The following is a 26955-nucleotide window of genomic DNA, read 5'->3' on the forward strand; positions in this document are numbered from 1 at the left end:
ATGCAACCTCGGGTGTGGGGATGCCACTCATTGCGGGTACTGCCCTGGGATTTCCTTTTAGAAAGAATCGCTGGTTAAAGTGTAGTGCACAAAAAACCCAACTCCTCGATTACACTATTAGATAACATCCTTTAACTGCCCCACCCACCCTGTGTGAGTCTCACCCACTTCCCGCCTGCTCCCTCTAGTCTGAGAGTTGTATCTCCACAAAAAACACACAGTGGGGCTCAATGAGCTGCTCATGTCTGACATGGACACCTAAGCAGTGCTGGATTCACAACCTGAAAGCCTGCAAAGGAAAGTGTGCCCGGCAGAAGATAAGCTGCCTGGCAACTCAGAACCTTCTTCTAAGAGAAGTAAGACATGTCACAATGGAGTCTAAGCCTACCTGTCTTATGCCAGGACCTTAGAGCTGTAGGCAGGAGCACAAAGGTAAAAACATATATTGAGTCCCAACACGCTCACTGTGGTGGTTGGTCTCTGTGGCGCAATCGGTTAGCGTGTTTGGCTGTTAACCGAAAAGTTGATGGTTCAAGCCCACCCAGGGACGTATGCTTTTGCCTACATCAAGTCCTGAATTAAAACACAGCTGTCTGGCTTTGCTCTTAGAGCTCTCACTTTGCCTGCGTGACATGCTCTATCTCAACATTTCTATCTTCTCTCATCTCTTCACCTCTAGTCATTTCCACCAATAGGACTGGAAACGGGACATCAAGTCCTGAATTAAAACACAGCTGTCTGGCTTTGCTCTTAGAGCTCTCGCTTTGCCTGCGTGACATGCTCTATCTCAACATTTCTATCTTCTCTCATCTCTTCACCTCTAGTCATTTCCACCAATAGGACTGGAAACGGGACACCAAGCCTTCTACTTTAACCACAGGCGTACTGAGGGCCAATAAAAGGCACAGAAGCATTTCTTGATCCGGGGCTGAGAACTGCATGCACAGGGACCTCGTGGCGCAACGGTAGCGCGTCTGACTCCAGATCAGAAGGTTGTGTGTTCAAATCACGTTGGGGTCACTCTTTGACATTTTTTTCCCCACCAAGTCTATATCTCTGACTTCTAAAGCAAAGCCAAAAGAAGGGCGCTTTGCATTGGCCGGGAATCGAACCCGGGCCTCCCGCGTGGCAGGCGAGAATTCTACCACTGAACCACCAATGCTTCACTTACATAGCCTGAGCAGAGAGCCCTGCCTTAGACAGTAGTGACGAGGCCCATGCATTCGCATGGGACACCTATGAACAAAGTTTGCATGGCAAGCCTTGGACTGCCAAACGTTCACATGCTGATGGCAGGAATCAGATGCAGGAGACTGAAACTATGAATGTTTCTGCTTTTGCTAAGGACAGTGGTTTGGGGCCAGTGTTGTGCTTGACAGAGCACGACATCAGCCTGCTCTCTGGCTGCTCCCGGGAGAAGTGGCTGACAGAAAGCACCCTCCAGACCACCAGCAATCTTGTGTTTCACAACATGCCACTGTCACTGGACTTTCCTTCTGGGAAAGCCTAGTCACTGACCTGGCCAGATTCCCTGTCCTCCCCAAAATCCTGGGGAGAAACGGGCAGAGTTCTGCGCCCTGCGCCCTCTTTCGCGTCCCTAACGCGCTCCCAACGCGCCCTACAGCCCTGGTCGGGCACAGCCCTGGTCGGGCTCATACCACTGGGGCCTCTGCCGAGGAAGTGCCCCGGAAGCCTAGGGCCAGGCCTATTCCACAGGCATCTTAGACCAGGCCATTCCGGGTTTGCTGTGTTTCACGTCCTGCCCTTCAACACTCCTGGGAGGGCTTTCCCTGAGAACCCTCATGTCTCTGCCCTCCCAGGAGGCTATGGTTCTATGCAAAATAGGGGGTGCACCACGGGCCGTCCCCTTTCCTCTCTCTCGCCAATATCTTTCACCAAAGCTGAGCCCTGCAGGTAAATGTATCTATCTGGCTGAGGGGCCAGGGAGGGCCTTTGCCTGCAGTCTTATAAGCCAGAGTGCAGAGAAGGCAGCAGCTCTGGGACCGGGACTCTGCTCAAAGACATATCTAACATGCCACAGTGGATCTGAGATGGGCAAGACACGTGTCTCACAGGCTGGCAGCACACCAAGACAGTGGCAGGAAACTATGCTAACAAGGAAAGAGAAAAGTCACGTGTCTCGTGGCCTTCCCACCATTAGACAGTAGTCTGCGCAAGAAAACATCCAACAGTGACAGGACAACCAAGCAAATGACAAACGCCGTGCTGAATAAAGTCATCTTACATGACATTTCGTACAAAGGCCCAGATCATGGGGATGATCGCGCAGCAGAAGCAGCAAGTATCAGAGCCACCGAACCTGGGGTGAGTTACACGAGGAGAAAGGGCGACATGGGGATAGGGGCTATGGGCTCAGGGAACAGCTACCACAATGCAACCTCGGGTGTGGGGATGCCACTCATTGCGGGTACTGCCCTGGGATTTCCTTTTAGAAAGAATCGCTGGTTAAAGTGTAGAGCACAAAAAACCCAACTCCTCGATTACACTATTAGATAACATCCTTTAACTGCCCCACCCACCCTGTGTGAGTCTCACCTACTTCCCGCCTGCTCCCTCTAGTCTGAGAGTTGTATCTCCACAAAAAACACACAATGGGGCTCAATGAGCTGCTCATGTCTGACATGGACACCTAAGCAGTGCTGGATTCACAACCTGAAAGCCTGCAAAGGAAAGTGTGCCCGGCAGAAGATAAGCTGCCTGGCAACTCAGAACCTTCTTCTAAGAGAAGTAAGACATGTCACAATGGAGTCTAAGCCTACCTGTCTTATGCCAGGACCTTAGAGCTGCAGGCAGGAGCACATAGGTAAAAACATATATTGAGTCCCAACACGCTCACTGCGGTGGTTGGTCTCTGTGGCGCAATCAGTTAGCGCGTTTGGCTGTTAATTGAAAGGTTGGTGGCTCAAGCCCACCCAGGGACGTATGCTTTTGCCTACATCAAGTCCTGAATTAAAACACAGCTGTCTGGCTTTGCTCTTAGAGCTCTCGCTTTGCCTGCGTGACATGCTCTATCTCAACATTTCTATCTTCTCTCATCTCTTCACCTCTAGTCATTTCCACCAATAGGACTGGAAACGGGACATCAAGTCCTGAATTAAAACACAGCTGTCTGGCTTTGCTCTTAGAGCTCTCGCTTTGCCTGCGTGACATGCTCTATCTCAACATTTCTATCTTCTCTCATCTCTTCACCTCTAGTCATTTCCACCAATAGGACTGGAAACGGGACACCAAGCCTTCTACTTTAACCACAGGCGTACTGAGGGCCAATAAAAGGCACAGAAGCATTTCTTGATCCGGGGCTGAGAACTGCATGCACAGGGACCTCGTGGCGCAATGGTAGCGCGTCTGACTCCAGATCAGAAGGTTGTGTGTTCAAATCACGTCGGGGTCACACTTTGACATTTTTTTCCCCACCAAGTCTATATCTCTGACTTCTAAAGCAAAGCCAAAAGAAGGGCACTTTGCATTGGCCGGGAATCGAACCCGGGCCTCCCGCGTGGCAGGCGAGAATTATACCACTGAACCACCAATGCTTCACTTACATAGGCTGAGCAGAGAGCCCTGCCGTAGACAGTAGTGACGAGGCCCATGCATTCGCATGGGACACCTATGAACAAAGTTTGCATGGCAAGCCTTGGACTGCCAAACGTTCACATGCTGATGGCAGGAATCAGATGCAGGAGACTGAAACTATGAATGTTTCTGCTTTTGCTAAGGACAGTGGTTTGGGGCCAGTGTTGTGCTTGACAGAGCACGACATCAGCCTGCTCTCTGGCTGCTCCCGGGAGAAGTGGCTGACAGAAAGCACCCTCCAGACCACCAGCAATCTTGTGTTTCACAACATGCCACTGTCACTGGACTTTCCTTCTGGGAAAGCCTAGTCACTGACCTGGCCAGATTCCCTGTCCTCCCCAAAATCCTGGGGAGAAACGGGCAGAGTTCTGCGCCCTGCGCCCTCTTTCGCGTCCCTAACGCGCTCCCAACGCGCCCTACAGCCCTGGTCGGGCTCATACCACTGGGGCCTCTGCCGAGGAAGAGCCCCGGAAGCCTAGGGCCAGGCCTATTGCACAGGCATCTTAGACCAGGCCATTCCGGGATTGCTGTGTTTCACGTCCTGCCCTTCAACACTCCTGGGAGGGCTTTCCCTGAGAACCCTCATGTCTCTGCCCTCCCAGGAGGCTGTGGTTCTATGCAAAATATGGGGTGCACCACGGGCCGTCCCCTTTCCTCTCTCTCGCCAATATCTTTCACCAAAGCTGAGCCCTGCAGGTAAATGTATCTATCTGGCTGAGGGGCCAGGGAGGGCCTTTGCCTGCAGTCTTACAAGCCAGAGTGCAGAGAAGGCAGCAGCTCTGGGACCGGGACTCTGCTCAAAGACATATCTAACATGCCACAGTGGAGCTGAGATGGGCAAGACACGTGTCTCACAGGCTGGCAGCACACCAAGACAGTGGCAGGAAACTATGCTAACAAGGAAAGAGAAAAGTCACGTGTCTCGTGGCCTTCCCACCATTAGACAGTAGTCTGCGCAAGAAAACATCCAACAGTGACAGGACAACCAAGCAAATGACAAACGCCGTGCTGAATAAAGTCATCTTACATGACATTTCGTACAAAGGCCCAGATCATGGGGATGATCGCGCAGCAGAAGCAGCAAGTATCAGAGCCACCGAACCTGGGGTGAGTTACACGAGGAGAAAGGGCGACATGGGGACAGGGGCTATGGGCTCAGGGAACAGCTACCACAATGCAACCTCGGGTGTGGGGATGCCACTCATTGCGGGTACTGCCCTGGGATTTCCTTTTAGAAAGAATCGTTGGTTAAAGTGTAGTGCACAAAAAAACCAACTCCTCGATTACACTATTAGATAACATCCTTTAACTGCCCCACCCACCCTGTGTGAGTCTCACCCACTTCCCGCCTGCTCCCTCTAGTCTGAGAGTTGTATCTCCACAAAAAACACACAGTGGGGCTCAATGAGCTGCTCATGTCTGACATGGACACCTAAGCAGTGCTGGATTCACAACCTGAAAGCCTGCAAAGGAAAGTGTGCCCGGCAGAAGATAAGCTGCCTGGCAACTCAGAACCTTCTTCTAAGAGAAGTAAGATATGTCACAATGGAGTCTAAGCCTACCTGTCTTATGCCAGGACCTTAGAGCTGCAGGCAGGAGCACAAAGGTAAAAACATATATTGAGTCCCAACACGCTCACTGTGGTGGTTGGTCTCTGTGGCGCTATCGGTTAGCGTGTTCGGCTGTTAACCGAAAAGTTGGTGGTTCAAGCCCACCCAGGGACGTATGCTTTTGCCTACATCAAGTCCTGAATTAAAACACAGCTGTCTGGCTTTGCTCTTAGAGCTCTCGCTTTGCCTGCGTGACATGCTCTATCTCAACATTTCTATCTTCTCTCATCTCTTCACCTCTAGTCATTTCCACCAATAGGACTGGAAACGGGACATCAAGTCCTGAATTAAAACACAGCTGTCTGGCTTTGGTCTTAGAGCTCTCGCTTTGCCTGCGTGACATGCTCTATCTCAACATTTCTATCTTCTCTCATCTCTTCACCTCTAGTCATTTCCACCAATAGGACTGGAAACGGGACACCAAGCCTTCTACTTTAACCACAGGCGTACTGAGGGCCAATAAAAGGCACAGAAGCATTTCTTGATCCGGGGCTGAGAACTGCATGCACAGGGACCTCGTGGCGCAACGGTAGCGCGTCTGACTCCAGATCAGAAGGTTGCGTGTTCAAATCACGTCGGGGTCACTCTTTGACATTTTTTTCCCCACCAAGTCTATATCTCTGACTTCTAAAGCAAAGCCAAAAGAAGGGCGCTTTGCATTGGCCGGGAATCGAACCCGGGCCTCCCACGTGGCCGGCGAGAATTCTACCACTGAACCACCAATGCTTCACTTACATAGCCTGAGCAGAGAGCCCTGCCGTAGACAGTAGTGATGAGGCCCATGCATTCGCATGGGACACCTATGAACAAAGTTTGCATGGCAAGCCTTGGACTGCCAAACGTTCACATGCTGATGGCAGGAATCAGATGCAGGAGACTGAAACTATGAATGTTTCTGCTTTTGCTAAGGACAGTGGTTTGGGGCCAGTGTTGTGCTTGACAGAGCACGACATCAGCCTGCTCTCTGGCTGCTCCCGGGAGAAGTGGCTGACAGAAAGCACCCTCCAGACCACCAGCAATCTTGTGTTTCACAACATGCCACTGTCACTGGACTTTCCTTCTGGGAAAGCCTAGTCACTGACCTGGCCAGATTCCCTGTCCTCCCCAAAATCCTGGGGAGAAACGGGCAGAGTTCTGCGCCCTGCGCCCTCTTTCGCGTCCCTAACGCGCTCCCAACGCGCCCTACAGCCCTGGTCGGGCACAGCCCTGGTCGGGCTCATACCACTGGGGCCTCTGCCGAGGAAGAGCCCCGGAAGCCTAGGGCCAGGCCTATTGCACAGGCATCTTAGACCAGGCCATTCCGGGATTGCTGTGTTTCACGTCCTGCCCTTCAACACTCCTGGGAGGGCTTTCCCTGAGAACCCTCATGTCTCTGCCCTCCCAGGAGGCTGTGGTTCTATGCAAAATAGGGGGTGCACCACGGGCCGTCCCCTTTCCTCTCTCTCGCCAATATCTTTCACCAAAGCTGAGCCCTGCAGGTAAATGTATCTATCTGGCTGAGGGGCCAAGGAGGGCCTTTGCCTGCAGTCTTATAAGCCAGAGTGCAGAGAAGGCAGCAGCTCTGGGACCGGGACTCTGCTCAAAGACATATCTAACATGCCACAGTGGAGCTGAGATGGGCAAGACACGTGTGTCACAGGCTGGCAGCACACCAAGACAGTGGCAGGAAACTATGCTAACAAGGAAAGAGAAAAGTCACGTGTCTCGTGGCCTTCCCACCATTAGACAGTAGTCTGCACAAGAAAACATCCAACAGTGACAGGACAACCAAGCAAATGACAAACGGCGTGCTGAATAAAGTCATCTTACATGACATTTCGTACAAAGGCCCAGATCATGGGGATGATCGCGCAGCAGAAGCAGCAAGTATCAGAGCCACCGAACCTGGGGTGAGTTACACGAGGAGAAAGGGCGACATGGGGACAGGGGCTATGGGCTCAGGGAACAGCTACCACAATGCAACCTCGGGTGTGGGGATGCCACTCATTGCGGGTACTGCCCTGGGATTTCCTTTTAGAAAGAATCGCTGGTTAAAGTGTAGTGCACAAAAAAAACAACTCCTCGATTACACTATTAGATAACATCCTTTAACTGCCCCACCCACGCTGTGTGAGTCTCACCCACTTCCCGCCTGCTCCCTCTAGTCTGAGAGTTGTATCTCCACAAAAAACACACAGTGGGGCTCAATGAGCTGCTCATGTCTGACATGGACACCTAAGCAGTGCTGGATTCACAACCTGAAAGCCTGCAAAGGAAAGTGTGCCCGGCAGAAGATAAGCTGCCTGGCAACTCAGAACCTTCTTCTAAGAGAAGTAAGACATGTCACAATGGAGTCTAAGCCTACCTGTCTTATGCCAGGACCTTAGAGCTGCAGGCAGGAGCACAAAGGTAAAAACATATATTGAGTCCCAACACGCTCACTGCGGTGGTTGCTCTCTGTGGCGCAATCGGTTAGCGTGTTCGGCTGTTAACCGAAAGGTTGGTGGTTCAAGCCCACCCAGGGACGTATGCTTTTGCCTACATCAAGTCCTGAATTAAAACACAGCTGTCTGGCTTTGCTCTTAGAGCTCTCGCTTTGCCTGCGTGACATGCTCTATCTCAACATTTCTATCTTCTCTCATCTCTTCACCTCTAGTCATTTCCACCAATAGGACTGGAAACGGGACACCAAGCCTTCTACTTTAACCACAGGCGTACTGAGGGCCAATAAAAGGCACAGAAGCATTTCTTGATCCGGGGCTGAGAACTGCATGCACAGGGACCTCGTGGCGCAACGGTAGCGCGTCTGACTCCAGATCAGAAGTTTGCGTGTTCAAATCACTTCGGGGTCACTCTTTGACATTTTTTTCCCCACCAAGTCTATATCTCTGACTTCTAAAGCAAAGCCAAAAGAAGGGCGCTTTGCATTGGCCGGGAATCGAACCCGGGCCTCCCGCGTGGCAGGCGAGAATTCTACCACTGAACCACCAATGCTTCACTTACATAGGCTGAGCAGAGAGCCCTGCCGTAGACAGTAGTGATGAGGCCCATGCATTCGCATGGGACACCTATGAACAAAGTTTGCATGGCAAGCCTTGGACTGCCAAACGTTCACATGCTGATGGCAGGAATCAGATGCAGGAGACTGAAACTATGAATGTTTCTGCTTTTGCTAAGGACAGTGGTTTGGGGCCAGTGTTGTGCTTGACAGAGCACGACATCAGCCTGCTCTCTGGCTGCTCCCGGGAGAAGTGGCTGACAGAAAGCACCCTCCAGACCACCAGCAATCTTGTGTTTCACAACATGCCACTGTCACTGGACTTTCCTTCTGGGAAAGCCTAGTCACTGACCTGGCCAGATTCCCTGTCCTCCCCAACATCCTGGGGAGAAACGGGCAGAGTTCTGCGCCCTGCGCCCTCTTTCGCGTCCCTAACGCGCTCCCAACGCGCCCTACAGCCCTGGTCGGGCACAGCCCTGGTCGGGCTCATACCACTGGGGCCTCTGCCGAGGAAGAGCCCCGGAAGCCTAGGGCCAGGCCTATTGCACAGGCATCTTAGACCAGGCCATTCCGGGATTGCTGTGTTTCACGTCCTGCCCTTCAACACTCCTGGGAGGGCTTTCCCTGAGAACCCTCATGTCTCTGCCCTCCCAGGAGGCTGTGGTTCTATGCAAAATAGGGGGTGCACCACGGGCCGTCCCCTTTCCTCTCTCTCGCCAATATCTTTCACCAAAGCTGAGCCCTGCAGGTAAATGTATCTATCTGGCTGAGGGGCCAGGGAGGGCCTTTGCCTGCAGTCTTACAAGCCAGAGTGCAGAGAAGGCAGCAACTCTGGGACCGGGACTCTGCTCAAAGACATATCTAACATGCCACAGTGGAGCTGAGATGGGCAAGACACGTGTCTCACAGGCTGGCAGCACACCAAGACAGTGGCAGGAAACTATGCTAACAAGGAAAGAGAAAAGTCACGTGTCTCGTGGCCTTCCCACCATTAGACAGTAGTCTGCACAAGAAAACATCCAACAGTGACAGGACAACCAAGCAAATGACAAACGCCGTGCTGAATAAAGTCATCTTACATGACATTTCGTACAAAGGCCCAGATCATGGGGATGATCGCGCAGCAGAAGCAGCAAGTATCAGAGCCACCGAACCTGGGGTGAGTTACACGAGGAGAAAGGGCGACATGGGGACAGGGGCTATGGGCTCAGGGAACAGCTACCACAATGCAACCTCGGGTGTGGGGATGCCACTCATTGCGGGTACTGCCCTGGGATTTCCTTTTAGAAAGAATCGCTGGTTAAAGTGTAGAGCACAAAAAACCCTACTCCTCGATTACACTATTAGATAACATCCTTTAACTGCCCCACCCACCCTGTGTGAGTCTCACCCACTTCCCGCCTGCTCCCTCTAGTCTGAGAGTTGTATCTCCACAAAAAATACACAATGGGGCTCAATGAGCTGCTCATGTCTGACATGGACACCTAAGCAGTGCTGGATTCACAACCTGAAAGCCTGCAAAGGAAAGTGTGCCCGGCAGAAGATAAGCTGCCTGGCAACTCAGAACCTTCTTCTAAGAGAAGTAAGACATGTCACAATGGAGTCTAAGCCTACCTGTCTTATGCCAGGACCTTAGAGCTGCAGGCAGGAGCACAAAGATAAAAACATATATTGAGTCCCAACACGCTCACTGCGGTGGTTGGTCTCTGTGGCGCAATCGGTTAGCGCGTTCGGCTGTTAACTGAAAGGTTGGTGGTTCAAGCCCACCCAGAGACGTATGCTTTTGCCTACATCAAGTCCTGAATTAAAACACAGCTGTCTGGCTTTGCTCTTAGAGCTCTCGCTTTGCCTGCGTGACATGCTCTATCTCAACATTTCTATCTTCTCTCATCTCTTCACCTCTAGTCATTTCCACCAATAGGACTGGAAACGGGACATCAAGTCCTGAATTAAAACACAGCTGTCTGGCTTTGCTCTTAGAGCTCTCGCTTTGCCTGCGTGACATGCTCTATCTCAACATTTCTATCTTCTCTCATCTCTTCACCTCTAGTCATTTCCACCAATAGGACTGGAAACGGGCCACACAGCCTTCTACTTTAACCACAGGCGTACTGAGGGCCAATAAAAGGCACAGAAGCATTTCTTGATCCGGGGCTGAGAACTGCATGCACAGGGACCTCGTGGCTCAACGGTAGCGCGGCTGACTCCAGATCAGAAGGTTGCGTGTTCAAATCACGTCGGGGTCACTCTTTGACATTTTTTTCCCCACCAAGTCTATATCTCTGACTTCTAAAGCAAAGCCAAGAGAAGGGCGCTTTGCATTGGCCGGGAATCGAACCCGGGCCTCCCGCGTGGCAGGCGAGAATTCTACCACTGAACCACCAATGCTTCACTTACATAGGCTGAGCAGAGAGCCCTGCCGTAGACAGTAGTGATGAGGCCCATGCATTCGCATGGGACACCTATGAACAAAGTTTGCATGGCAAGCCTTGGACTGCCAAACGTTCACATGCTGATGGCAGGAATCAGATGCAGGAGACTGAAACTATGAATGTTTCTGCTTTTGCTAAGGACAGTGGTTTGGGGTCAGTGTTGTGCTTGACAGAGCACGACATCAGCCTGCTCTCTGGCTGCTCCCGGGAGAAGTGGCTGACAGAAAGCACCCTCCAGACCACCAGCAATCTTGTGTTTCACAACATGCCACTGTCACTGGACTTTCCTTCTGGGAAAGCCTAGTCACTGACCTGGCCAGATTCCCTGTCCTCCCCAAAATCCTGGGGAGAAACGGGCAGAGTTCTGCGCCCTGCGCCCTCTTTCGCGTCCCTAACGCGCTCCCAACGCGCCCTACAGCCCTGGTCGGGCTCATACCACTGGGGCCTCTGCCGAGGAAGAGCCCCGGAAGCCTAGGGCCAGGCCTATTGCACAGGCATCTTAGACCAGGCCATTCCGGGATTGCTGTGTTTCACGTCCTGCCCTTCAACACTCCTGGGAGGGCTTTCCCTGAGAACCCTCATGTCTCTGCCCTCCCAGGAGGCTGTGGTTCTATGCAAAATATGGGGTGCACCACGGGCCGTCCCCTTTCCTCTCTCTCGCCAATATCTTTCACCAAAGCTGAGCCCTGCAGGTAAATGTATCTATCTGGCTGAGGGGCCAGGGAGGGCCTTTGCCTGCAGTCTTACAAGCCAGAGTGCAGAGAAGGCAGCAGCTCTGGGACCGGGACTCTGCTCAAAGACATATCTAACATGCCACAGTGGAGCTGAGATGGGCAAGACACGTGTCTCACAGGCTGGCAGCACACCAAGACAGTGGCAGGAAACTATGCTAACAAGGAAAGAGAAAAGTCACGTGTCTCGTGGCCTTCCCACCATTAGACAGTAGTCTGCGCAAGAAAACATCCAACAGTGACAGGACAACCAAGCAAATGACAAACGCCGTGCTGAATAAAGTCATCTTACATGACATTTCGTACAAAGGCCCAGATCATGGGGATGATCGCGCAGCAGAAGCAGCAAGTATCAGAGCCACCGAACCTGGGGTGAGTTACACGAGGAGAAAGGGCGACATGGGGACAGGGGCTATGGGCTCAGGGAACAGCTACCACAATGCAACCTCGGGTGTGGGGATGCCACTCATTGCGGGTACTGCCCTGGGATTTCCTTTTAGAAAGAATCGCTGGTTAAAGTGTAGAGCACAAAAAACCCAACTCCTCGATTACACTATTAGATAACATCCTTTAACTGCCCCACCCACCCTGTGTGAGTCTCACCCACTTCCCGCCTGCTCCCTCTAGTCTGAGAGTTGTATCTCCACAAAAAACACACAGTGGGGCTCAATGAGCTGCTCATGTCTGACATGGACACGTAAGCAGTGCTGGATTCACAACCTGAAAGCCTGCAAAGGAAAGTGTGCCCGGCAGAAGATAAGCTGCCTGGCAACTCAGAACCTTCTTCTAAGAGAAGTAAGACATGTCACAATGGAGTCTAAGCCTACCTGTCTTATGCCAGGACCTTAGAGCTGTAGGCAGGAGCACAAAGGTAAAAACATATATTGAGTCCCAACACGCTCACTGCGGTGGTTGGTCTCTGTGGCGCAATCGGTTAGCGCGTTCGGCTGTTAACCGAAAGGTTGGTGGTTTAAGCCCACCCAGGGACGTATGCTTTTGCATACATCAAGTCCTGAATTAAAACACAGCTGTCTGGCTTTGCTCTTAGAGCTCTCGCTTTGCCTGCGTGACATGCTCTATCTCAACATTTCTATCTTCTCTCATCTCTTCACCTCTAGTCATTTCCACCAATAGGACTGGAAACGGGACACCAAGCCTTCTACTTTAACCACAGGCGTACTGAGGGCCAATAAAAGGCACAGAAGCATTTCTTGATCCGGGGCTGAGAACTGCATGCACAGGGACCTCGTGGCGCAACGGTAGCGCGTCTGACTCCAGATCAGAAGGTTGCGTGTTCAAATCACGTCGGGTCACTCTTTGACATTTTTTTCCCCACCAAGTCTATATCTCTGACTTCTAAAGCAAAGCTAAAAGAAGGGCGCTTTGCATTGGCCGGGAATCAAACACGGGCCTCCCGCGTGGCAGGCGAGAATTCTACCACTGAACCACCAATGCTTCACTTACATAGGCTGAGCAGAGAGCCCTGCCGTAGACAGTAGTGATGAGGCCCATGCATTCGCATGGGACACCTATGAACAAAGTTTGCATGGCAAGCCTTGGACTGCCAAACGTTCACATGCTGATGGCAGGAATCAGATGCAGGAGACTGAAACTATGAATGTTTCTGCTTTTGCTAAGGACAGTGGTTTGGGGCCAGTGTTGTGCTTGACAGAGCACGACATCAGCCTGCTCTCTGGCTGCTCCCGGGAGAAGTGGCTGACAGAAAGCACCCTCCAGACCACCAGCAATCTTGTGTTTCACAACATGCCACTGTCACTGGACTTTCCTTCTGGGAAAGCCTAGTCACTGACCTGGCCAGATTCCCTGTCCTCCCCAAAATCCTGGGGAGAAACGGGCAGAGTTCTGCGCCCTGCGCCCTCTTTCGCGTCCCTAACGCGCTCCCAACGCGCCCTACAGCCCTGGTCGGGCACAGCCCTGGTCGGGCTCATACCACTGGGGCCTCTGCCGAGGAAGAGCCCCGGAAGCCTAGGGCCAGGCCTATTGCACAGGCATCTTAGACCAGGCCATTCCGGGATTGCTGTGTTTCACGTCCTGCCCTTCAACACTCCTGGGAGGGCTTTCCCTGAGAACCCTCATGTCTCTGCCCTCCCAGGAGGCTGTGGTTCTATGCAAAATAGGGGGTGCACCACGGGCCGTCCCCTTTCCTCTCTCTCGCCAATATCTTTCACCAAAGCTGAGCCCTGCAGGTAAATGTATCTATCTGGCTGAGGGGCCAGGGAGGGCCTTTGCCTGCAGTCTTACAAGCCAGAGTGCAGAGAAGGCAGCAACTCTGGGACCGGGACTCTGCTCAAAGGCATATCTAACATGCCACAGTGGAGCTGAGATGGGCAAGACACGTGTCTCACAGGCTGGCAGCACACCAAGACAGTGGCAGGAAACTATGCTTACAAGGAAAGAGAAAAGTCACGTGTCTCGTGGCCTTCCCACCATTAGACAGTAGTCTGCGCAAGAAAACATCCAACAGTGACAGGACAACCAAGCAAATGACAAACGCCGTGCTGAATAAAGTCATCTTACATGACATTTCGTACAAAGGCCCAGATCATGGGGATGATCGCGCAGCAGAAGCAGCAAGTATCAGAGCCACCGAACCTGGGGTGAGTTACACGAGGAGAAAGGGCGACATGGGGACAGGGGCTATGGGCTCAGGGAACAGCTACCACAATGCAACCTCGGGTGTGGGGATGCCACTCATTGCGGGTACTGCCCTGGGATTTCCTTTTAGAAAGAATCGCTGGTTAAAGTGTAGAGCACAAAAAACCCAACTCCTCGATTACACTATTAGATAACATCCTTTAACTGCCCCACCCACCCTGTGTGAGTCTCACCCACTTCCCGCCTGCTCCCTCTAGTCTGAGAGTTGTATCTCCACAAAAAACACACAGTGGGGCTCAATGAGCTGCTCATGTCTGACATGGACACCTAAGCAGTGCTGGATTCACAACCTGAAAGCCTGCAAAGGAAAGTGTGCCCGGCAGAAGATAAGCTGCCTGGCAACTCAGAACCTTCTTCTAAGAGAAGTAAGACATGTCACAATGGAGTCTAAGCCTACCTGTCTTATGCCAGGACCTTAGAGCTGTAGGCAGGAGCACAAAGGTAAAAACATATATTGAGTCCCAACACGCTCACTGCGGTGGTTGGTCTCTGTGGCGCAATCGGTTAGCGCGTTCGGCTGTTAACCGAAAGGTTGGTGGTTTAAGCCCACCCAGGGACGTATGCTTTTGCCTACATCAAGTCCTGAATTAAAACACAGCTGTCTGGCTTTGCTCTTAGAGCTCTCGCTTTCCCTGCGTGACATGCTCTATCTCAACATTTCTATCTTCTCTCATCTCTTCACCTCTAGTCATTTCCACCAATAGGACTGGAAACGGGACATCAAGTCCTGAATTAAAACACAGCTGTCTGGCTTTGCTCTTAGAGCTCTCGCTTTGCCTGCGTGACATGCTCTATCTCAACATTTCTATCTTCTCTCATCTCTTCACCTCTAGTCATTTCCACCAATAGGACTGGAAACGGGACACCAAGCCTTCTACTTTAACCACAGGCGTACTGAGGGCCAATAAAAGGCACAGAAGCATTTCTTGATCCGGGGCTGAGAACTGCATGCACAGGGACCTCGTGGCGCAATGGTAGCGCGTCTGACTCCAGATCAGAAGGTTGTGTGTTCAAATCACGTCGGGGTCACACTTTGACATTTTTTTCCCCACCAAGTCTATATCTCTGACTTCTAAAGCAAAGCCAAAAGAAGGGCGCTTTGCATTGGCCGGGAATCGAACCCGGGCCTCCCGCGTGGCAGGCGAGAATTATACCACTGAACCACCAATGCTTCACTTACATAGGCTGAGCAGAGAGCCCTGCCGTAGACAGTAGTGACGAGGCCCATGCATTCGCATGGGACACCTATGAACAAAGTTTGCATGGCAAGCCTTGGACTGCCAAACGTTCACATGCTGATGGCAGGAATCAGATGCAGGAGACTGAAACTATGAATGTTTCTGCTTTTGCTAAGGACAGTGGTTTGGGGCCAGTGTTGTGCTTGACAGAGCACAACATCAGCCTGCTCTCTGGCTGCTCCCGGGAGAAGTGGCTGACAGAAAGCACCCTCCAGACCACCAGCAATCTTGTGTTTCACAACATGCCACTGTCACTGGACTTTCCTTCTGGGAAAGCCTAGTCACTGACCTGGCCAGATTCCCTGTCCTCCCCAAAATCCTGGGGAGAAACGGGCAGAGTTCTGCGCCCTGCGCCCTCTTTCGCGTCCCTAACGCGCTCCCAACGCGCCCTACAGCCCTGGTCGGGCTCATACCACTGGGGCCTCTGCCGAGGAAGAGCACCGGAAGCCTAGGGCCAGGCCTATTGCACAGGCATCTTAGACCAGGCCATTCCGGGATTGCTGTGTTTCACGTCCTGCCCTTCAACACTCCTGGGAGGGCTTTCCCTGAGAACCCTCATGTCTCTGCCCTCCCAGGAGGCTGTGGTTCTATGCAAAATATGGGGTGCACCACGGGCCGTCCCCTTTCCTCTCTCTCGCCAATATCTTTCACCAAAGCTGAGCCCTGCAGGTAAATGTATCTATCTGGCTGAGGGGCCAGGGAGGGCCTTTGCCTGCAGTCTTACAAGCCAGAGTGCAGAGAAGGCAGCAGCTCTGGGACCGGGACTCTGCTCAAAGACATATCTAACATGCCACAGTGGAGCTGAGATGGGCAAGACACGTGTCTCACAGGCTGGCAGCACACCAAGACAGTGGCAGGAAACTATGCTAACAAGGAAAGAGAAAAGTCACGTGTCTCGTGGCCTTCCCACCATTAGACAGTAGTCTGCGCAAGAAAACATCCAACAGTGACAGGACAACCAAGCAAATGACAAACGCCGTGCTGAATAAAGTCATCTTACATGACATTTCGTACAAAGGCCCAGATCATGGGGATGATCGCGCAGCAGAAGCAGCAAGTATCAGAGCCACCGAACCTGGGGTGAGTTACACGAGGAGAAAGGGCGACATGGGGACAGGGGCTATGGGCTCAGGGAACAGCTACCACAATGCAACCTCGGGTGTGGGGATGCCACTCATTGCGGGTACTGCCCTGGGATTTCCTTTTAGAAAGAATCGCTGGTTAAAGTGTAGTGCACAAAAAAACCAACTCCTCGATTACACTATTAGATAACATCCTTTAACTGCCCCACCCACCCTGTGTGAGTCTCACCCACTTCCCGCCTGCTCCCTCTAGTCTGAGAGTTGTATCTCCACAAAAAACACACAGTGGGGCTCAATGAGCTGCTCATGTCTGACATGGACACCTAAGCAGTGCTGGATTCACAACCTGAAAGCCTGCAAAGGAAAGTGTGCCCGGCAGAAGATAAGCTGCCTGGCAACTCAGAACCTTCTTCTAAGAGAAGTAAGATATGTCACAATGGAGTCTAAGCCTACCTGTCTTATGCCAGGACCTTAGAGCTGCAGGCAGGAGCACAAAGGTAAAAACATATATTGAGTCCCAACACGCTCACTGTGGTGGTTGGTCTCTGTGGCGCAATCGGTTAGCGTGTTCGGCTGTTAACCGAAAAGTTGGTGGTTCAAGCCCACCCAGGGACGTATGCTTTTGCCTACATCAAGTCCTGAATTAAAACACAGCTGTCTGGCTTTGCTCTTAGAGCTCTCGCTTTGCCTGCGTGACATGCTCTATCTCAACATTTCTATCTTCTCTCATCTCTTCACCTCTAGTCATTTCCACCAATAGGACTGGAAACGGGACATCAAGTCCTGAATTAAAACACAGCTGTCTGGCTTTGCTCTTAGAGCTCTCGCTTTGCCTGCGTGACATGCTCTATCTCAACATTTCTATCTTCTCTCATCTCTTCACCTCTAGTCATTTCCACCAATAGGACTGGAAACGGGACACCAAGCCTTCTACTTTAACCACAGGCGTACTGAGGGCCAATAAAAGGCACAGAAGCATTTCTTGATCCGGGGCTGAGAACTGCATGCATAGGGACCTCGTGGCGCAACGGTAGCGCGTCTGACTCCAGATCAGAAGGTTGCGTGTTCAAATCACGTCGGGGTCACTCTTTGACATTTTTTTCCCCACCAAGTCTATATCTCTGACTTCTAAAGTAAAGCCAAAAGAAGGGCGCTTTTCATTGGCCGGGAATCGAACACGGGCCTCCCGCGTGGCAGGCGAGAATTCTACCACTGAACCACCAATGCTTCACTTACATAGGCTGAGCAGAGAGCCCTGCCGTAGACAGTAGTGATGAGGCCCATGCATTCGCATGGGACACCTATGAACAAAGTTTGCATGGCAAGCCTTGGACTGCCAAACGTTCACATGCTGATGGCAGGAATCAGATGCAGGAGACTGAAACTATGAATGTTTCTGCTTTTGCTAAGGACAGTGGTTTGGGGCCAGTGTTGTGCTTGACAGAGCACGACATCAGCCTGCTCTCTGGCTGCTCCCGGGAGAAGTGGCTGACAGAAAGCACCCTCCAGACCACCAGCAATCTTGTGTTTCACAACATGCCACTGTCACTGGACTTTCCTTCTGGGAAAGCCTAGTCACTGACCTGGCCAGATTCCCTGTCCTCCCCAAAATCCTGGGGAGAAACGGACAGAGTTCTGCGCCCTGCGCCCTCTTTCGCGTCCCTAACGCGCTCCCAACGCGCCCTACAGCCCTGGTCGGGCACAGCCCTGGTCGGGCTCATACCACTGGGGCCTCTGCCGAGGAAGAGCCCCGGAAGCCTAGGGCCAGGCCTATTGCACAGGCATCTTAGACCAGGCCATTCCGGGATTGCTGTGTTTCACGTCCTGCCCTTCAACACTCCTGGGAGGGCTTTCCCTGAGAACCCTCATGTCTCTGCCCTCCCAGGAGGCTGTGGTTCTATGCAAAATAGGGGGTGCACCACGGGCCGTCCCCTTTCCTCTCTCTCGCCAATATCTTTCACCAAAGCTGAGCCCTGCAGGTAAATGTATCTATCTGGCTGAGGGGCCAGGGAGGGCCTTTGCCTGCAGTCTTACAAGCCAGAGTGCAGAGAAGGCAGCAACTCTGGGACCGGGACTCTGCTCAAAGGCATATCTAACATGCCACAGTGGAGCTGAGATGGGCAAGACACGTGTCTCACAGGCTGGCAGCACACCAAGACAGTGGCAGGAAACTATGCTAACAAGGAAAGAGAAAAGTCACGTGTCTCGTGGCCTTCCCACCATTAGACAGTAGTCTGCGCAAGAAAACATCCAACAGTGACAGGACAACCAAGCAAATGACAAACGCCGTGCTGAATAAAGTCATCTTACATGACATTTCGTACAAAGGCCCAGATCATGGGGATGATCGCGCAGCAGAAGCAGCAAGTATCAGAGCCACCGAACCTGGGGTGAGTTACACGAGGAGAAAGGGCGACATGGGGACAGGGGCTATGGGCTCAGGGAACAGCTACCACAATGCAACCTCGGGTGTGGGGATGCCACTCATTGCGGGTACTGCCCTGGGATTTCCTTTTAGAAAGAATCGCTGGTTAAAGTGTAGAGCACAAAAAAACCTACTCCTCGATTACACTATTAGATAACATCCTTTAACTGCCCCACCCACCCTGTGTGAGTCTCACCCACTTCCCGCCTGCTCCCTCTAGTCTGAGAGTTGTATCTCCACCAAAAACACACAATGGGGCTCAATGAGCTGCTCATGTCTGACATGGACACCTAAGCAGTGCTGGATTCACAACCTGAAAGCCTGCAAAGGAAAGTGTGCCCGGCAGAAGATAAGCTGCCTGGGAACTCAGAACCTTCTTCTAAGAGAAGTAAGACATGTCACAATGGAGTCTAAGCCTACCTGTCTTATGCCAGGACCTTAGAGCTGCAGGCAGGAGCACAAAGGTAAAAACATATATTGAGTCCCAACACACTCACTGCGGTGGTTGGTCTCTGTGGCGCAATCGGTTAGCACGTTCGGCTGTTAACTGAAAGGCTGGTGGTTCAAGCCCACCCAGGGACGTATGCTTTTGCCTACATCAAGTCCTGAATTAAAACACAGCTGTCTGGCTTTGCTCTTAGAGCTCTCGCTTTGCCTGCGTGACATGCTCTATCTCAACATTTCTATCTTCTCTCATCTCTTCACCTCTAGTCATTTCCACCAATAGGACTGGAAACGGGACATCAAGTCCTGAATTAAAAAACAGCTGTCTGGCTTTGCTCTTAGAGCTCTCGCTTTGCCTGCGTGACATGCTCTATCTCAACATTTCTATCTTCTCTCATCTCTTCACCTCTAGTCATTTCCACCAATAGGACTGGAAACGGGCCACCAAGCCTTCTACTTTAACCACAGGCGTACTGAGGGCCAATAAAAGGCACAGAAGCATTTCTTGATCCGGGGCTGAGAACTGCATGCACAGGGACCTCGTGGCGCAACGGTAGCGCGTCTGACTCCAGATCAGAAGTTTGCGTGTTCAAATCACGTCGGGGTCACTCTTTGACATTTTTTTCCCCACCAAGTCTATATCTCTGACTTCTAAAGCAAGTCCAAAAGAAGGGCGCTTTGCATTGGCCGGGAATCGAACCCGGGCCTCCCGCGTGGCAGGCGAGAATTCTACCACTGAACCACCAATGCTTCACTTACATAGGCTGAGCAGAGAGCCCTGCCGTAGACAGTAGTGATGAGGCCCATGCATTCGCATGGGACACCTATGAACAAAGTTTGCATGGCAAGCCTTGGACTGCCAAACGTTCACATGCTGATGGCAGGAATCAGATGCAGGAGACTGAAACTATGAATGTTTCTGCTTTTGCTAAGGACAGTGGTTTGGGGCCAGTGTTGTGCTTGACAGAGCACGACATCAGCCTGCTCTCTGGCTGCTCCCGGGAGAAGTGGCTGACAGAAAGCACCCTCCAGACCACCAGCAATCTTGTGTTTCACAACATGCCACTGTCACTGGACTTTCCTTCTGGGAAAGCCTAGTCACTGACCTGGCCAGATTCCCTGTCCTCCCCAAAATCCTGGGGAGAAACGGGCAGAGTTCTGCGCCCTGCGCCCTCTTTCGCGTCCCTAACGCGCTCCCAACGCGCCCTACAGCCCTGGTCGGGCACAGCCCTGGTCGGGCTCATACCACTGGGGCCTCTGCCGAGGAAGAGCCCCGGAAGCCTAGGGCCAGGCCTATTGCACAGGCATCTTAGACCAGGCCATTCCGGGATTGCTGTGTTTCACGTCCTGCCCTTCAACACTCCTGGGAGGGCTTTCCCTGAGAACCCTCATGTCTCTGCCCTCCCAGGAGGCTGTGGTTCTATGCAAAATAGGGGGTGCACCACGGGCCGTCCCCTTTCCTCTCTCTCGCCAATATCTTTCACCAAAGCTGAGCCCTGCAGGTAAATGTATCTATCTGGCTGAGGGGCCAGGGAGGGCCTTTGCCTGCAGTCTTATAAGCCAGAGTGCAGAGAAGGCAGCAGCTCTGGGACCGGGACTCTGCTCAAAGACATATCTAACATGCCACAGTGGAGCTGAGATGGGCAAGACACGTGTCTCACAGGCTGGCAGCACACCAAGACAGTGGCAGGAAACTATGCTAACAAGGAAAGAGAAAAGTCACGTGTCTCGTGGCCTTCCCACCATTAGACAGTAGTCTGCGCAAGAAAACATCCAACAGTGACAGGACAACCAAGCAAATGACAAACGCCGTGCTGAATAAAGTCATCTTACATGACATTTCGTACAAAGGCCCAGATCATGGGGATGATCGCGCAGCAGAAGCAGCAAGTATCAGAGCCACCGAACCTGGGGTGAGTTACACGAGGAGAAAGGGCGACATGGGGACAGGGGCTATGGGCTTAGGGAACAGCTACCACAATGCAACCTCGGGTGTGGGGATGCCACTCATTGCGGGTACTGCCCTGGGATTTCCTTTTAGAAAGAATCGCTGGTTAAAGTGTAGTGCACAAAAAAAAACAACTCCTCGATTACACTATTAGATAACATCCTTTAACTGCCCCACCCACCCTGTGTGAGTCTCACCCACTTCCCGCCTGCTCCCTCTAGTCTGAGAGTTGTATCTCCACAAAAAACACACAGTGGGGCTCAATGAGCTGCTCATGTCTGACATGGACACCTAAGCAGTGCTGGATTCACAACCTGAAAGCCTGCAAAGGAAAGTGTGCCCGGCAGAAGATAAGCTGCCTGGCAACTCAGAACCTTCTTCTAAGAGAAGTAAGACATGTCACAATGGAGTCTAAGCCTACCTGTCTTATGCCAGGACCTTAGAGCTGCAGGCAGGAGCACAAAGGTAAAAACATATATTGAGTCCCAGCACGCTCACTGCGGTGGTTGGTCTCTGTGGCGCAATCGGTTAGCGTGTTCAGCTGTTAACCGAAAGGTTGGTGGTTCAAGCCCACCCAGGGACGTATGCTTTTGCCTACATCAAGTCCTGAATTAAAACACAGCTGTCTGGCTTTGCTCTTAGAGCTCTCGCTTTGCCTGCGTGACATGCTCTATCTCAACATTTCTATCTTCTCTCATCTCTTCACCTCTAGTCATTTCCACCAATAGGACTGGAAACGGGACATCAAGTCCTGAATTAAAACACAGCTGTCTGGCTTTGCTCTTAGAGCTCTCGCTTTGCCTGCGTGACATGCTCTATCTCAACATTTCTATCTTCTCTCATCTCTTCACCTCTAGTCATTTCCACCAATAGGACTGGAAACGGGACACCAAGCCTTCTACTTTAACCACAGGCGTACTGAGGGCCAATAAAAGGCACAGAAGCATTTCTTGATCCGGGGCTGAGAACTGCATGCACAGGGACCTCGTGTCGCAACGGTAGCGCGTCTGACTCCAGATCAGAAGGTTGTGTGTTCAAATCACGTCGGGGTCACTCTTTGACATTTTTTTCCCCACCAAGTCTATATCTCTGACTTCTAAAGCAAAGCCAAAAGAAGGGCGCTTTGCATTGGCCAGGAATCGAACCCGGGCCTCCCGCGTGGCAGGCGAGAATTCTACCACTGAACCACCAATGCTTCACTTACATAGGCTGAGCAGAGAGCCCTGCCGTAGACAGTAGTGATGAGGCCCATGCATTCGCATTGGACACCTATGAACAAAGTTTGCATGGCAAGCCTTGGACTGCCAAACGTTCACATGCTGATGGCAGGAATCAGATGCAGGAGACTGAAACTATGAATGTTTCTGCTTTTGCTAAGGACAGTGGTTTGGGGCCAGTGTTGTGCTTGACAGAGCACAACATCAGCCTGCTCTCTGGCTGCTCCCGGGAGAAGTGGCTGACAGAAAGCACCCTCCAGACCACCAGCAATCTTGTGTTTCACAACATGCCACTGTCACTGGACTTTCCTTCTGGGACAGCCTAGTCACTGACCTGGCCAGATTCCCTGTCCTCCCCAAAATCCTGGGGAGAAACGGGCAGAGTTCTGCGCCCTGCGCCCTCTTTCGCGTCCCTAACGCGCTCCCAACGCGCCCTACAGCCCTGGTCGGGCTCATACCACTGGGGCCTCTGCCGAGGAAGAGCCCCGGAAGCCTAGGGCCAGGCCTATTGCACAGGCATCTTAGACCAGGCCATTCCGGGATTGCTGTGTTTCACGTCCTGCCCTTCAACACTCCTGGGAGGGCTTTCCCTGAGAAACCTCATGTCTCTGCCCTCCCAGGAGGCTGTGGTTCTATGCAAAATAGGGGGTGCACCACGGGCCGTCCCCTTTCCTCTCTCTCGCCAATATCTTTCACCAAAGCTGAGCCCTGCAGGTAAATGTATCTATCTGGCTGAGGGGCCAGGGAGGGCCTTTGCCTGCAGTCTTACAAGCCAGAGTGCAGAGAAGGCAGCAACTCTGGGACCGGGACTCTGCTCAAAGGCATATCTAACATGCCACAGTGGAGCTGAGATGGGCAAGACACGTGTCTCACAGGCTGGCAGCACACCAAGACAGTGGCAGGAAACTATGCTAACAAGGAAAGAGAAAAGTCACGTGTCTCGTGGCCTTCCCACCATTAGACAGTAGTCTGCGCAAGAAAACATCCAACAGTGACAGGACAACCAAGCAAATGACAAACGCCGTGCTGAATAAAGTCATCTTACATGACATTTCGTACAAAGGCCCAGATCATGGGGATGATCGCGCAGCAGAAGCAGCAAGTATCAGAGCCACCGAACCTGGGGTGAGTTACACGAGGAGAAAGGGCGACATGGGGACAGGGGCTATGGGCTCAGGGAACAGCTACCACAATGCAACCTCGGGTGTGGGGATGCCACTCATTGCGGGTACTGCCCTGGGATTTCCTTTTAGAAAGAATCGCTGGTTAAAGTGTAGAGCACAAAAAAACCTACTCCTCGATTACACTATTAGATAACATCCTTTAACTGCCCCACCCACCCTGTGTGAGTCTCACCCACTTCCCGCCTGCTCCCTCTAGTCTGAGAGTTGTATCTCCACAAAAAACACACAATGGGGCTCAATGAGCTGCTCATGTCTGACATGGACACCTAAGCAGTGCTGGATTCACAACCTGAAAGCCTGCAAAGGAAAGTGTGCCCGGCAGAAGATAAGCTGCCTGGCAACTCAGAACCTTCTTCTAAGAGAAGTAAGACATGTCACAATGGAGTCTAAGCCTACCTGTCTTATGCCAGGACCTTAGAGCTGCAGGCAGGAGCACAAAGGTAAAAACATATATTGAGTCCCAACACACTCACTGCGGTGGTTGGTCTCTGTGGCGCAATCGGTTAGCACGTTCGGCTGTTAACTGAAAGGCTGGTGGTTCAAGCCCACCCAGGGACGTATGCTTTTGCCTACATCAAGTCCTGAATTAAAACACAGCTGTCTGGCTTTGCTCTTAGAGCTCTCGCTTTGCCTGCGTGACATGCTCTATCTCAACATTTCTATCTTCTCTCATCTCTTCACCTCTAGTCATTTCCACCAATAGGACTGGAAACGGGACATCAAGTCCTGAATTAAAACACAGCTGTCTGGCTTTGCTCTTAGAGCTCTCGCTTTGCCTGCGTGACATGCTCTATCTCAACATTTCTATCTTCTCTCATCTCTTCACCTCTAGTCATTTCCACCAATAGGACTGGAAACGGGACACCAAGCCTTCTACTTTAACCACAGGCGTACTGAGGGCCAATAAAAGGCACAGAAGCATTTCTTGATCCGGGGCTGAGAACTGCATGCACAGGGACCTCGTGGCGCAACGGTAGCGCGTCTGACTCCAGATCAGAAGTTTGCGTGTTCAAATCACGTCGGGGTCACTCTTTGACATTTTTTTCCCCACCAAGTCTATATCTCTGACTTCTAAAGCAAAGCCAAAAGAAGGGCGCTTTGCATTGGCCGGGAATCGAACCCGGGCCTCCCGCGTGGCAGGCGAGAATTCTACCACTGAACCACCAATGCTTCACTTACATAGGCTGAGCAGAGAGCCCTGCCGTAGACAGTAGTGATGAGGCCCATGCATTCGCATGGGACACCTATGAACAAAGTTTGCATGGCAAGCCTTGGACTGCCAAACGTTCACATGCTGATGGCAGGAATCAGATGCAGGAGACTGAAACTATGAATGTTTCTGCTTTTGCTAAGGACAGTGGTTTGGGGCCAGTGTTGTGCTTGACAGAGCACGACATCAGCCTGCTCTCTGGCTGCTCCCGGGAGAAGTGGCTGACAGAAAGCACCCTCCAGACCACCAGCAATCTTGTGTTTCACAACATGCCACTGTCACTGGACTTTCCTTCTGGGAAAGCCTAGTCACTGACCTGGCCAGATTCCCTGTCCTCCCCAAAATCCTGGGGAGAAACGGGCAGAGTTCTGCGCCCTGCGCCCTCTTTCGCGTCCCTAACGCGCTCCCAACGCGCCCTACAGCCCTGGTCGGGCACAGCCCTGGTCGGGCTCATACCACTGGGGCCTCTGCCGAGGAAGAGCCCCGGAAGCCTAGGGCCAGGCCTATTGCACAGGCATCTTAGACCAGGCCATTCCGGGATTGCTGTGTTTCACGTCCTGCCCTTCAACACTCCTGGGAGGGCTTTCCCTGAGAACCCTCATGTCTCTGCCCTCCCAGGAGGCTGTGGTTCTATGCAAAATAGGGGGTGCACCACGGGCCGTCCCCTTTCCTCTCTCTCGCCAATATCTTTCACCAAAGCTGAGCCCTGCAGGTAAATGTATCTATCTGGCTGAGGGGCCAGGGAGGGCCTTTGCCTGCAGTCTTATAAGCCAGAGTGCAGAGAAGGCAGCAGCTCTGGGACCGGGACTCTGCTCAAAGACATATCTAACATGCCACAGTGGAGCTGAGATGGGCAAGACACGTGTCTCACAGGCTGGCAGCACACCAAGACAGTGGCAGGAAACTATGCTAACAAGGAAAGAGAAAAGTCACGTGTCTCGTGGCCTTCCCACCATTAGACAGTAGTCTGCGCAAGAAAACATCCAACAGTGACAGGACAACCAAGCAAATGACAAACGCCGTGCTGAATAAAGTCATCTTACATGACATTTCGTACAAAGGCCCAGATCATGGGGATGATCGCGCAGCAGAAGCAGCAAGTATCAGAGCCACCGAACCTGGGGTGAGTTACACGAGGAGAAAGGGCGACATGGGGACAGGGGCTATGGGCTTAGGGAACAGCTACCACAATGCAACCTCGGGTGTGGGGATGCCACTCATTGCGGGTACTGCCCTGGGATTTCCTTTTAGAAAGAATTGCTGGTTAAAGTGTAGTGCACAAAAAAAACAACTCCTCGATTACACTATTAGATAACATCCTTTAACTGCCCCACCCACCCTGTGTGAGTCTCACCCACTTCCCGCCTGCTCCCTCTAGTCTGAGAGTTGTATCTCCACAAAAAACACACAGTGGGGCTCAATGAGCTGCTCATGTCTGACATGGACACCTAAGCAGTGCTGGATTCACAACCTGAAAGCCTGCAAAGGAAAGTGTGCCCGGCAGAAGATAAGCTGCCTGGCAACTCAGAACCTTCTTCTAAGAGAAGTAAGACATGTCACAATGGAGTCTAAGCCTACCTGTCTTATGCCAGGACCTTAGAGCTGCAGGCAGGAGCACAAAGGTAAAAACATATATTGAGTCCCAACACACTCACTGCGGTGGTTGGTCTCTGTGGCGCAATCGGTTAGCGTGTTCGGCTGTTAACCGAAAGGTTGGTGGTTCAAGCCCACCCAGGGACGTATGCTTTTGCCTACATCAAGTCCTGAATTAAAACACAGCTGTCTGGCTTTGCTCTTAGAGCTCTCGCTTTGCCTGCGTGACATGCTCTATCTCAACATTTCTATCTTCTCTCATCTCTTCACCTCTAGTCATTTCCACCAATAGGACTGGAAACGGGACATCAAGTCCTGAATTAAAACACAGCTGTCTGGCTTTGCTCTTAGAGCTCTCGCTTTGCCTGCGTGACATGCTCTATCTCAACATTTCTATCTTCTCTCATCTCTTCACCTCTAGTCATTTCCACCAATAGGACTGGAAACGGGACACCAAGCCTTCTACTTTAACCACAGGCGTACTGAGGGCCAATAAAAGGCACAGAAGCATTTCTTGATCCGGGGCTGAGAACTGCATGCACAGGGACCTCGTGGCGCAACGGTAGCGCGTCTGACTCCAGATCAGAAGGTTGT

General features: G+C 52.0%; 5 non-coding genes across 5 annotated transcripts; all 5 read right to left on the reverse strand.

Moving 5' to 3' along the window:
* Positions 1-1091: 1091 nt before the first annotated feature.
* TRNAG-GCC (transfer RNA glycine (anticodon GCC)) lies at positions 1092-1162 on the reverse strand. Its single transcript has one exon. It is a non-coding gene; the product is annotated as a tRNA-Gly (tRNA).
* A 6944-nt stretch (positions 1163-8106) lies between these two features.
* Positions 8107-8177, reverse strand: TRNAG-GCC (transfer RNA glycine (anticodon GCC)). The gene has a single exon. It is a non-coding gene; the product is annotated as a tRNA-Gly (tRNA).
* A 2321-nt stretch (positions 8178-10498) lies between these two features.
* On the reverse strand, positions 10499-10569 carry TRNAG-GCC (transfer RNA glycine (anticodon GCC)). The gene has a single exon. It is a non-coding gene; the product is annotated as a tRNA-Gly (tRNA).
* A 9319-nt stretch (positions 10570-19888) lies between these two features.
* TRNAG-GCC (transfer RNA glycine (anticodon GCC)) lies at positions 19889-19959 on the reverse strand. The gene has a single exon. It is a non-coding gene; the product is annotated as a tRNA-Gly (tRNA).
* Positions 19960-24657: 4698 nt separating this feature from the next.
* TRNAG-GCC (transfer RNA glycine (anticodon GCC)) lies at positions 24658-24728 on the reverse strand. Its single transcript has one exon. It is a non-coding gene; the product is annotated as a tRNA-Gly (tRNA).
* Positions 24729-26955: the final 2227 nt, after the last annotated feature.

This window comes from Pleurodeles waltl, chromosome 4_1, assembly GCF_031143425.1.
Source record: "Pleurodeles waltl isolate 20211129_DDA chromosome 4_1, aPleWal1.hap1.20221129, whole genome shotgun sequence".
Lineage (NCBI taxonomy): Eukaryota > Metazoa > Chordata > Amphibia > Caudata > Salamandridae > Pleurodeles > Pleurodeles waltl.